This window comes from Lissotriton vulgaris, chromosome 1_1 (assembly GCF_964263255.1).
Source record: "Lissotriton vulgaris chromosome 1_1, aLisVul1.2, whole genome shotgun sequence".
Classification (NCBI taxonomy): domain Eukaryota; kingdom Metazoa; phylum Chordata; class Amphibia; order Caudata; family Salamandridae; genus Lissotriton; species Lissotriton vulgaris.
In genome coordinates this window covers 558,656,489-558,667,632 of record NC_141685.1, presented here as the reverse complement: position 1 = coordinate 558,667,632, position 11,144 = coordinate 558,656,489, and positions in this window count along the sequence as shown.

The window sequence follows — 11,144 nt, the reverse complement described above, 5'->3', positions numbered from 1 at the left end:
AAGGAGAGCGGGAGACAGCATTTCGGCTTTTTTCCACAAGATTGCTGGCAACACTTCCTGGTTTGGAGTGTTGACTACCAATTAGCATTCAGGTTGTGATTGGGAGGGTGCGCGCAGAGTGCGCACAGGGTGCGTGGATCCACCGCAGCCATAGATATATATGTGTTTTTACTTTAGATTTTCTCAGCAACTACTGAACAGATTCACACCATTTAACAAAAGGCACGATTCTGAACCAAGGGCTACCTCTTTTCCGAATTTGGAGTAATTCCGTTCAGCAAATCGGGCTGTAGCCGCGGCTAAAGTTTCCTATCGAAAATTGCATAGGGAAAACACATTTTGTGACCCCCCTTTTTTCTCAGCCCCTACTTGCCGAATCACCCCGAAACTTTCAAGATAAGAGCGAACCGGAGCAGGTCATAAGTTTTGAAAATTTCACGATGATTCGTCAACAGGCGCCAACGTTATTGGGAATAAAATGTTGCGGATTTCCTATGGAAAATAGGTCCTAACTATAACTACCTACTGGCGACCACCAGTAGGTTTTATCTATATATTTATATCCAACTGTTATAAATGAGGCAAAACCAGTGCAAACAACCATTTTCATAGAACCGCTAAACCTTGGGCAGAAATAGTGCAAGCATCACTCCTTCAGAGGACAGGTATATCTAGGAAAGCATCAAGAGCAGTGCAAGTTTTACTTACTCACGGATTAGGGTGTTTTTATAGATTTTGTAAGGGCCTGATTTAGAGGAGGTGCTTATGGAATGAAACTAGGCCTGCATTCGAAATTCCGCTCCACTCCCAGAGTTTGAGGAGTTTTTCCTGCTACGTGCTCCACGTAGCAGGCTGAGATCTGAGAAACTCTGCTCCGTATAGTGGAGCAGAGTTTATTCCTCGCAAACACTTGCCAACGTTAAGTTGGCGACAGTGAGTGCAAAAATCTTACTCCAGACCACTTTCCTTCAAGATTTCTCAACAAGGGCGGTTGTGGATGGCTGCTACCGCTCTCATTGAGAAACCTTCAGTTTGTGTTGAGGAAGCTGTAGCTTAAGTAGAACATCTACACGAGTGGCAGAAAGAAGCAGCACCCTCCTGCACTGTGCATGCTGCTGTTTGTCCTGATTTTTCAGCATGAGACAAACACCCAGTGCTAAAAATTTGCACGGATGGCACAACCTAACGACCTCTGCGGCTTGCGGAACCCCGTGTAGCGTGTTAAAGTTTTTGGGTCATTTCACGGAGTTCCGCGAAGTCCGTCCAGGCCTAAGTGAAACCTCAAAAATGTGCTCGACACCTAACATTCACCAGGGACCCCCACTGACTTTATCTGGGCAATCCCCGCACTCAAAGTGCACAATATTGCTAGTGAACTCTTTTTGGAATATTTGGCATCTCATGGCTCACATGCCAGAGATCCTCCTAATCAGGGCACAAATCCTAAAAAAAGAAGTGGGGGGACACTGTCACCGGAAGTGACGTCACAACAGGAAGTGACATCAAGAAAGGTGAAAGGGGCAGGAGCCGGAGGTGATTGGCATATGTGCCCTGGGCTGGGATTCAGTGAGGGGGCTTGTAGAAGCGAGCAAAGGGGGGAGGGGTGTCTGTGCAGGAGGCGACGCGGAGCTCCAACGAGGAGAGTGTGCTGTTTTGGGATACAGTGAGGGGGGCTTGTACAAGCTAGCGATGGAATGGGGTGACAGGCACAGAGGAGGAGCGGGGGCAGGGGGAGGGGGGCTTTGACGGGTTCCTTGTAGTGCAGCTTCAGACTGAGCTGCCCCTGTCTGACACCTCCTCCCGGCTCAAAAGCGGAGGTGAGCAGCGTGCTGGGAGCTCCGATCTCGCCCCAGAGAGGCCATAAAGTGAAGTCCAGCTGTTTAGCAGAGGGGACAGCATCCACTCAGTAAAATAAGTGGGGGGACGCCGTCGACCCGCGTGGTACCCCGACTCGAGCCCTGCTCCCAATGCAATCAGTGCCGGGTAGCATAAAAGCGCATAATGGGACAAAGAAGAGTGGAGGAGAAGAGGAGAGTGGAGAGAGAGAGAGAGAGGGAGAGGAAGAAGCAGTCCTGCGTTCATTGATCTACTATGACTCGGTATCCATCGCCAGCTTTTTATTGATTTTGGAATACCAATAGTAAAACATCAAATTCCGCCCTTTTTGTTTCAGTCGTGTTCCGTAAGTTTTGTATTTGTTGACCTCTCAGCAGCCGTGATCAGCAGGAATATAATCAAGGGACGTCGGGCATCCTTTCCAGCAATAATGCGAAATGTCTGAAGTGTTACTATGAGCAAGTCTAAAAAAAGCACGACCTTTAAAACATGATGGGGGCAGATTTATGAAGGCCTTGCGCCGCCGGTGCGTCATTTTTAACATGGGAAAAAAGTGACGCACCTGCGGCGCAAGTCCTTCATAAATCTGCCCCATGGTGTATAGAGCGGTTGAGTTAAAAAAATATGTTACCCTAATAACTGTCATCATATAGTCACGTGAATGTTAGCAGTGTATTAATAAAATGAATACAATGCTGCCTTACAAACCCGTCGTTTTAAAACATACCAGACCAGAATACAGGAACCCGCTTAAAAAGAACACGACTGAAAGTGTGGGAAAGAAAATCAACTTTGAAAAGGTTGGATTTAAAATCGCATTACCAAAATAAAGAGTTTGTAGACATCAAATGCATTGTGCTAATTGCGTTTATGCGTGTGAAACCCTGCGTGTGTGCCGACTTATTCATGAAAGGTACTGCGCCTTCTCCGAGACGGTGCACGTTTCCATTCACAGCGCCATTCATTCGGGACTCTGCTAAAATGAACAGTTAAATCACTCTCTTTACCCGCCAAGCGCTTTGTTTACCGGTGTGAAGAGTGGCGTTATTTCAATAGTTGCCACCTACAGCATGATATTGTGTAGTTGTGCAGATCACACGTCAAATCCCTGCAGCTGTGGCGTTCGCTGGAGGTGAGGATACTGGGCAGTATAGAATGAGACGCAGATTCCGACCAAGCTCACACCGTGAAAGAGCATTATTCTACTCAACCCGATTTGGGGAACTTTCATCCAAAAGTCACCATCCTCTCTGCACCCGTCTGTTTGTATGTCGCGCGAGCCCCTCTCCTCCCATCAGAGCCTTCGGTACAAAAACACTTTTTTATCAGGGGCGGTCTGTTAGACCTCTCTATCCAATACCACCCCACCACCCGGACTTAAAAGTGAAAAAAGTGGCTTTAACTCCAGCTGTCCCACTCACTTCTGAATAAAAAAAACTGCCTGGCAGGAGCGTCTGTATTCTCTCACTCACAATGAAAAGCAAAGGTCTGATGGTCGTCTCAGAGCAAGTAACTGGGGAACCTCCCCTTTACCCTACATCACTGCTCAGGGAGGGGCCCGTCCAGCAGTCGGTATTCAACCCCCTGCGGCCACCCCCCGCCTCCACCCCATCCCTCTGTCACCGGTTCCGGCTGTTGTACAGGAGTCCCGTCCTGCCCTCGCGTTAAATGTCGCGAGAAGAAAGAAATAAAAGGCATCTGCCAGTGATCGCGCGGCGTTCAGGGCAGCAGGAACTCGGGGCATTCTGGCAGCGCAGGGGGAAAGGGAGCAACCCATGCCCTCTGCCGTGCGTGGATTTAGATGACGAAGGTGTATATTATAGTGACAGTGTTCAATAGGAAAATGAACACCTAAATATCGCTGTAAAAAACGCATCCAAGTTCCACGAGTGTGCAGCCTATAAATCTGCCGGTGTGCAACAAGTGAGGTAACAAATACGCCAGCTGTAGTGTCCTTTCCACTTACAGTCGCCCCGCAATTCCCCTAATCCCCGATACAGAAAGGGCCTGCTCTGACGTCACAATGTAAGAAGACGACAAGGGAATCCTCACCCCAAAATTCTGCGCACCCACAACGTAGCTATTCCAGCAGAGACTATCCGAGAGACTAATGTTGCTTCACCCAGCCGACGGTGGCAGGAAGCACCCACAGCACTCAGACACGAACCTCCTGCCCCAGAACCCACATAAACCCAGAGACTCACAGCCGTGCCCCCCTCCTCGCCCCCTAGCCACAGAGTACATACACCCAGGGACACCTTGAGGAGGCAAGAAATCTCCGGTGCCTAGACGTGTCTGTTGTGGGACAACATACCCACACTCATAGCACCCACCCATGCTGGCCGGTGAGCACCCCGCAGATCCCGCCGTCACGGCACAATCCGCATTCGCCTTCCGTTTCCTGGTTTAACCTTCACCTGTCAGTTAAAGTCCGAGGACTCAGGCGCGTGGGGCGGTTCCTTTCTTTTCTCAGAACTATAATATAGTTAAAATCTGTGTAGAAAACGGTTATTTTCCACACTTCCTATGCGGAGACAGAGGTGACGGTCTTTATTGTGTTGCCTGTTTTCATGTTTCCTTAAGTGTGGGTGTATCTCCTTCCGTGGAGTGTGTATCTGCTCTGCCACAACCTTGGGGCGTGCCGCGGCCCTTGTCACCGGCTGGCACTCTTCTCCGGGGCGGGCCCCTGGCGACCCGTGGAGAGCTGCCGGTCGGTGGCTCCAAGTGCGGGGCCCTGACACGGGCTGCGCAAGAAGCAGTAGTTCCACGGGAGCTGTCTGTGGTGCTGCAAACTGTGACACTGTGACTGCGTGAGCAGAGGAGCTCGAAACGACGGGCAGACACGGGCCTGACCTGCAAACACTTGTACATTCCGGGAGGTGTGTGTGTGAACTAGTACCACGGACAGGCCTGATCAGTGAAATGTCACAACCCAACCGAGTACTCGTTTCTACAACTACACCGTGCATGCCACGCCGGACCAAGCAAATAATCCCGGTGTCCAGAATCACCAAACTGGCAAGGTTTGGAAAAACATATTAAACAGGAACCGCTGTGTGTGTGGTATATTATTTTACAAGTCGTATCCGATGAGAAAAGGCCCCAATCCCAGCTACAACACTGTTCTATTTAAGAAGCCATTTTAAGCAAACCTGGACTTGACCCGAGGGCGCTCCTTCTGGGTCACTGATTACCGGCTCCCGCTTTCAAGCCAACATCTGCGCGGGCTGGTGCGCACAGTAGATGTCTTGTTAGACCGTGACGTTTCCGTGGTGGACACAGTGGTGAGAGACCGAGTGCCCTCCCTGGCACCGAGGCACTGCTCAATGCTGGTGACTCACTGTGAGGGGGACCCTCAAGTAAAGGCCTCTCTCGCGCCGCTCCCCTCAAGGGTGCACCCATCTAAGATGGCTGTATCCGAGAGCCTTACTGCCAAGCACCTTAAAGTGCTGAGGGAAATGCAGCTTACTGCCTCCCAGGTGAAGATCTGACTCTCTCCAGGGGGAGACCTCTCCTCAGCATCCCAAGACATGATGGTCTCTTGCTAAAGTGACAGAGCTTTCCCACAGGGCCCAAGAGAGTGACTTTTCACGGGACCTACGGAGTTGAGAACCTCTTGAGAAGCAGAGTCTCAAAGGCAGGGGGGGGGGGCTCTTCCTTGCAAGAGAAGAGACACCCATGGGACCAGCGAGCCTTATGTCTCCTCCTCACAAGAGGTGGGTTTCTCATAGAGCCCAAAGAAGAGGCCCCATCTTCACAAGGGTAGCTAGCTGAACACCCAAGCCGCTACAAAGAGGTGCCTAATCTCAGCTACACATAACAGAATGGCCAGGCCCCTCCAGAGAACGAGCTGCCCTGGTGAAAGTCCCGGGCCGCTCCACAGAAGGACCTCACCGAGGTGCCAGCAGCTGAAGCCCCGGCCTGTCCAGAGAACGACCTGCCCTGGTGTAAGCAGTTAAAGGCGCGAACCGCACTACAGAAGGACCTCGCCTTAGGTGCCAGCAGCTGAAGCCCCGGCCTCTCCAGGGAACGACCTGCCCTGGTTAAAGTCCCGGGCCGCTCCACAGAAGAACCTCGCCCGAGGTGCCAGCAGCTGAAGCCCCGGCCTGTCCAGAGAAGTTAGACTCATCTGAAGTTTGAGCAATTTACAGCCCAGACACCTGGAGAGAAGGCAGCTGAGGTGTGACAAACACATAAGACAGTCTCCAGGAGTCCGCACATACGACGGGAGCGTTTACTAACAGAGAACACCGGACTGTTCCTTGATAGACCGGGCCCGTGAGGAAGAAGTGGACGGAGATCCCACCCTCCACGCTGGGAGAGCTGCAGAAACCTTTACAAGGTCCCGGGCCGCTGCTATGGAGCGGTCACCGCGCACCAGCCCAGGCACACACTGCTCAAAGATGCAGAGCTCCCCAGAACCCCTGTCCTCTAAGAGGGGAAAGGCTGGGCCTTGCAGGGGAGCCTGCTGCTCAGTCACAGAGAGCGAGTGTCCCAGGCCTGACTAGTGACACCTAGTCCCAGAGCTCCCTGCTCTCGCACCAATAGCCCTTTTCTCATCAATTATACCCGAGCAAGAGACCCGCGCTTTACTGGGTGGGCTCCTTGTGAACACCCTTACAGTTCACCTAGCCTCACTAAGCGCTTGCTTCGCTTTTATTTCCCCTAATTCTATCTATTGACCGTGTGCACTGCACACTTTGGCAGCCTTCTGGCCGCCTCAATGCGCTTACGTCTGTTCTTTGCTGCAAGTAAACAACGCTAGGTGAAGACTGCAGAGAGGCCTGGGCTCTGGTTCGTTCAAGAGTTCAGTCTTCGGCCTCTTAGGCCCGCTTTCTCTACGGTTCATCCGTGTTTGTGCCACACGTGGGCGCGCCAGCAGCACGTGCGCGGCGGTAGTGCCACACCTGGCACTCCACTCAACTCTGCGGATTCCTCTCCACCTGTCCTGAGAACGGCAGTGAAAGGCTCTAAAAGATGCTGTCTCTGGTCTGAGACATGCGGAGCGCCGATCGCTGCACTTTACTGTCCCGAGCCAAAATGGGCACGGGTAGGTCTGCCCCGCCAGAGCGCGCGTGCAGGGGCGTGCTCTCCGGGCCCCGCGCACGCGCATTAACATTGGGGCACCCGAGAATGCTGTGTTGCTTTTTCGGGCACAATCGCATCCCAAAATATTGTGTTTTCGGGCTTCTGTAACAGTTCAGTGGGCTCAGCACTCGCCCACAGACATGCAGACCACGGATGCAAATACACGAAGGGTCCACTGAGCCTTCCACCTTCCAAGGTCGAACAATTATTACTATTTGAGGTGTTAATAATTATCCCCATTACTATAGTGCCCACAGATAAATCTGTTTTTTTCACAAATTACCGAGAGGCAGTTCTGTTTCATTCATAAATAACCTTAATGACGCCGATGTATTTGGCAGAGTAATACGTACGTATAATTGCCGAGTGTGAAGTATTACACACTCAAATAAGTGTGCGCTTCTCCAGAAGCAGATCCGGAAAGGGAAGGAGGTATGCTATCCAGTTTGTGCCTTCGCACGCGGGCTTACCGGCAAAAGATTATTTTAGGACTGGCCCTGTTCCCACTACAAGCCCCGGACAGGACCAAAGATGCAACGACCTGCAGAGAACAAGAACAAGGTTCAAACGAACAAGTTTTATAATTAATCGCACACTAGCGGAGTACTGAACAAAAAGAACATTAATGACCAACAATCCAAAGTATTTCAATGAAAGGGCAGGCACTGGTGGTGTAAATTCCGAGACAAAGGAAAAAGTGAGAAAAATGTGGGGGTATGCACAGTCAAAAAAGTAAAAACACAGCTTAGAAAACAACGACAGAAAGCCTTCTTGATCTAAAGCAAGGCGTGTCAAATTATGGAGTGATTTTATTTTGCTGAGAATCTGTGATCTGTATGAGCGCGCGACAATGTTTTAAAAAAGCATATTGCACTCTGTAGCTCTGTATGTATGTGCGGGGGTTTATATGGTTGCGTGTATGTGTCTGCGTAAATGTTCAAATATATATAGGTACATTTGTGTATATAAAAATATGTATTTATATACATCGAGAGGCGCATATATACCCCGTTGAGCGCGCCCGCGCAGACACACACACGCATGTGCACGCGCGCAAACACACACACACACACACAACGATAAGTCCGATCCCCAAACAGTGACTTTTTTAAGGCTTACAATTATTTAGGAAGCGTAGCTGTTCGAAGGACTGGTAATATTAGATTTATTTTCAAGAGGTGGTATGAATTGAATTCCATCACTTGCATTTTGGCTCCGTCTCTTGCATGGTCCTTGCTGTTGATGACGTGTAAAGATGGTCCATACGTCAGAGAAATACAAGTAGCGCGGACCGGGAAATCGCTATTTTTGAGAGGCTTGTAGTGAAGAGGTCCAAACGTAGGTTTGATAGTTGCCTTGAATACAACAAGGCTCTCAGAACACACGCTGAGGAGAAAGGGGGGGGGGGGCTGCGCGCAGAAGTTGAAACCACCCGCGCCCCTTTTGCCAGAGAGGGCTAACGAGGGGGCGGGCCCTGGCCCCGCTCCTTTTGTTACACCGAAGCAGAGGTCAATATGGTTGTAACGCAAATTTATTAGCAGAGAAATCAGCAAACCGTCCCCTAATTAGCAAAGCCCAACTAAATGTGCCCGGGGGCGGTGTCGGTGCAGAGTTAAAAACCCACAGAGAGCAGGCCGCCGGCCACAACCCCCAGTAGGGCTGCCGAGCTCCGCTGGCATGAATCTTTCATGCGTAATTGCTGCATATCTTCCTAATTCTAAAGAAAAATATTATCCCCCCTTCAAAGGGTCGGGATTATCGCCCCCCTGACTGATCGCGCCTGCCTTGCCAAGCCCTGGCGGAGCGTCATAACCTTTGAAGAGAGGCAGAGACGCCCCTGCGGTGTTATTTTCATGCACTGAACCACACTCCTTAAAACCACTTCCTGCCAAACCACAATCCCCCAAACCGAACACCTATAAACTGCTCTCATTGAAACCACAAACACCTCGTTTTCATTACTGCCTTTGAAAACATTCTCAGTCACACCTCTATAATATAGACCATGTTTATGTGAAACTCTCTTACCTAAACCACAAGCACCCAAACCCCTCTCCGCTATACCACCCTCAATTAAACCACAAAACCATCTCTCCTGTAAACCCCCTTCAGTTAAACCATAACCATCTCCTTTAAATCGCTCTCAATGAAAACATTCTCAGCCACACTCTAATACCTAAACTTTAATCATGTAAACAACTCTCAGCTAAACGAAAATAACCTAAAGCTACACCACCCTTGGCCAAACCACAGCCACCTCTCCTGTAGACCACTCCCAGCTAAACCTCAATAATCTCGTATAAAGCGCTCTCATTGAACCCGCTCTCAGCCAAACCTCTGTCATGTAAACCACCCTTAGTTACACGCCATTAACCAAACAGCACTCATGTAAACAACTCTCAGTTACACCTCAAGCACCTCAATCCCGTTCCTCCGAACCACTGCTCATCTAACCCAAACCGTATTTATGTAATCCAAACCGCACTCATCTAAGCATATATCCTTCTCTTGTAGCCAGCACTTAATGAAATCACAAACATCTCCTTTGCATCGCTGCTATTGAAACCATTCTCAGCCATACCCTGCCCTGTCATCCATACCCCTCTCATTTAGGATACCTTCAATTCAGCCGCAGGCCAGGCACTCGTCTGATCCAAACTGCAGCAATCTAAGCCACTGCCCGTAAGTCCCCCTTGGATAGTCCTCAGCCAAGCCCCCTGAGTTGACCCGTGCTCAACCAAATCACATTTAGCTAACCCATACTAATGTAACCCGCGTTCAGGGCAATCATAGTAACCTAAACCTCCTTCAACCAAACCATTCTCATCTACACCGTTCTCAGGTCATCCAAGGCCTGCTAAACCTTGCTAGTGAAACAGCACTTCCCAAACGAGTTTCGGATAAGCCAATGTCAGCTCAGCCAAGCTCAGCTGAACCACACTCACACAAATTATTTTAGCCAACCTGTACTCAGCTAAACGACTTTCAGGCTACATGTTGAGCCAAACTCAACAGACCGAGATCCCGTAAACCCAGCTCAGTTGAACCCCTCAGCTAAAGCACTCTCAGCTAACCCAGGACTAACCGGGCACTCTCACACACTCAACCCCACATTCGGCGAAACCATGTTATAACAACTCACTCTCAGCTCTCCAGTACTCAGTCGGACCACTCTCTTTTAAACCACATTCAGGGTAAATACGCCCCGCCCCCTGAAAAGCGCCTCTGGTTAAACCACCATCAACTAAACCAACTCTGCCTTACGACTCCCAGCCGAATCGCATTTATGTGGCCACCTCGTCTAAAGCACATTCGGCTAATCGACTCTGGTTAGCCACACCTTCCCAAACACACCGACGCGCTCCCATGTAAGCTACACTGAGCAGTTTAGCTGAGCTGTGTTCGTTTAGAGAGGTCTACAACTCTCAGCAGGTCCGTGCCAGGCTCAACCACTGGCAGCTGAAGCACGCCCAGCCAAAGGGAATCAACTCAACTACGACCAGCTAATGTGCAGCCGCTAAACTACACCCTGTCTAAGGTAAACTCAGCTAAAGCACGCAGCAAAACCACCCTCAACTGAACCACACTCCGATAAAGCACTCTCAACCATAACACATAACTCACACTGCCCTAAACGCCCCTGAGCCAAATATTTCCAGCTGAATCACAATCAGCTAAGCCAAGCATTGATCCCCGCAACCATCTGAACTGCACCTAGTTAACCACTTTGATGTATAAGGTGATCGTCTAAGTCGGCCTCAGCCAATCACTCTCGACTAAATCACTTTCATTTGAACTGCAACCAGCCAAACCACTCTGAGTTAAAGGACGTCCGTGGAAGCCAGTTACACATAAATCACTCTGATCTAACCAGCTCGGCCAAACCACTCTGAGTTAAAGGACGTCCGTGGAAGCCAGTCACACATAAACCACTCTGATCTAACCAGCTCAGCCAAAGCACCTTGAGTTAAAGAACGTTCATGGAAGACAGTTACAGATACATCTCCTGATCTAACCACTCTCAGCTAAACCACGATTAGTTACACCACGTTTATCAGAACCAGTCTCGGGTAAATCGCTCATATCGAACTACTCTCAGCCAAACCATTATGAGTTAAAGCGCCTGCCTCACGCGCCCTCGCCTAACACAGGGGCACCCGATGACCTGCCGAGCCCTCGGCTCCCTGACCGGGTGTTGGGGCTGGCCTGAAGCTTCTGGG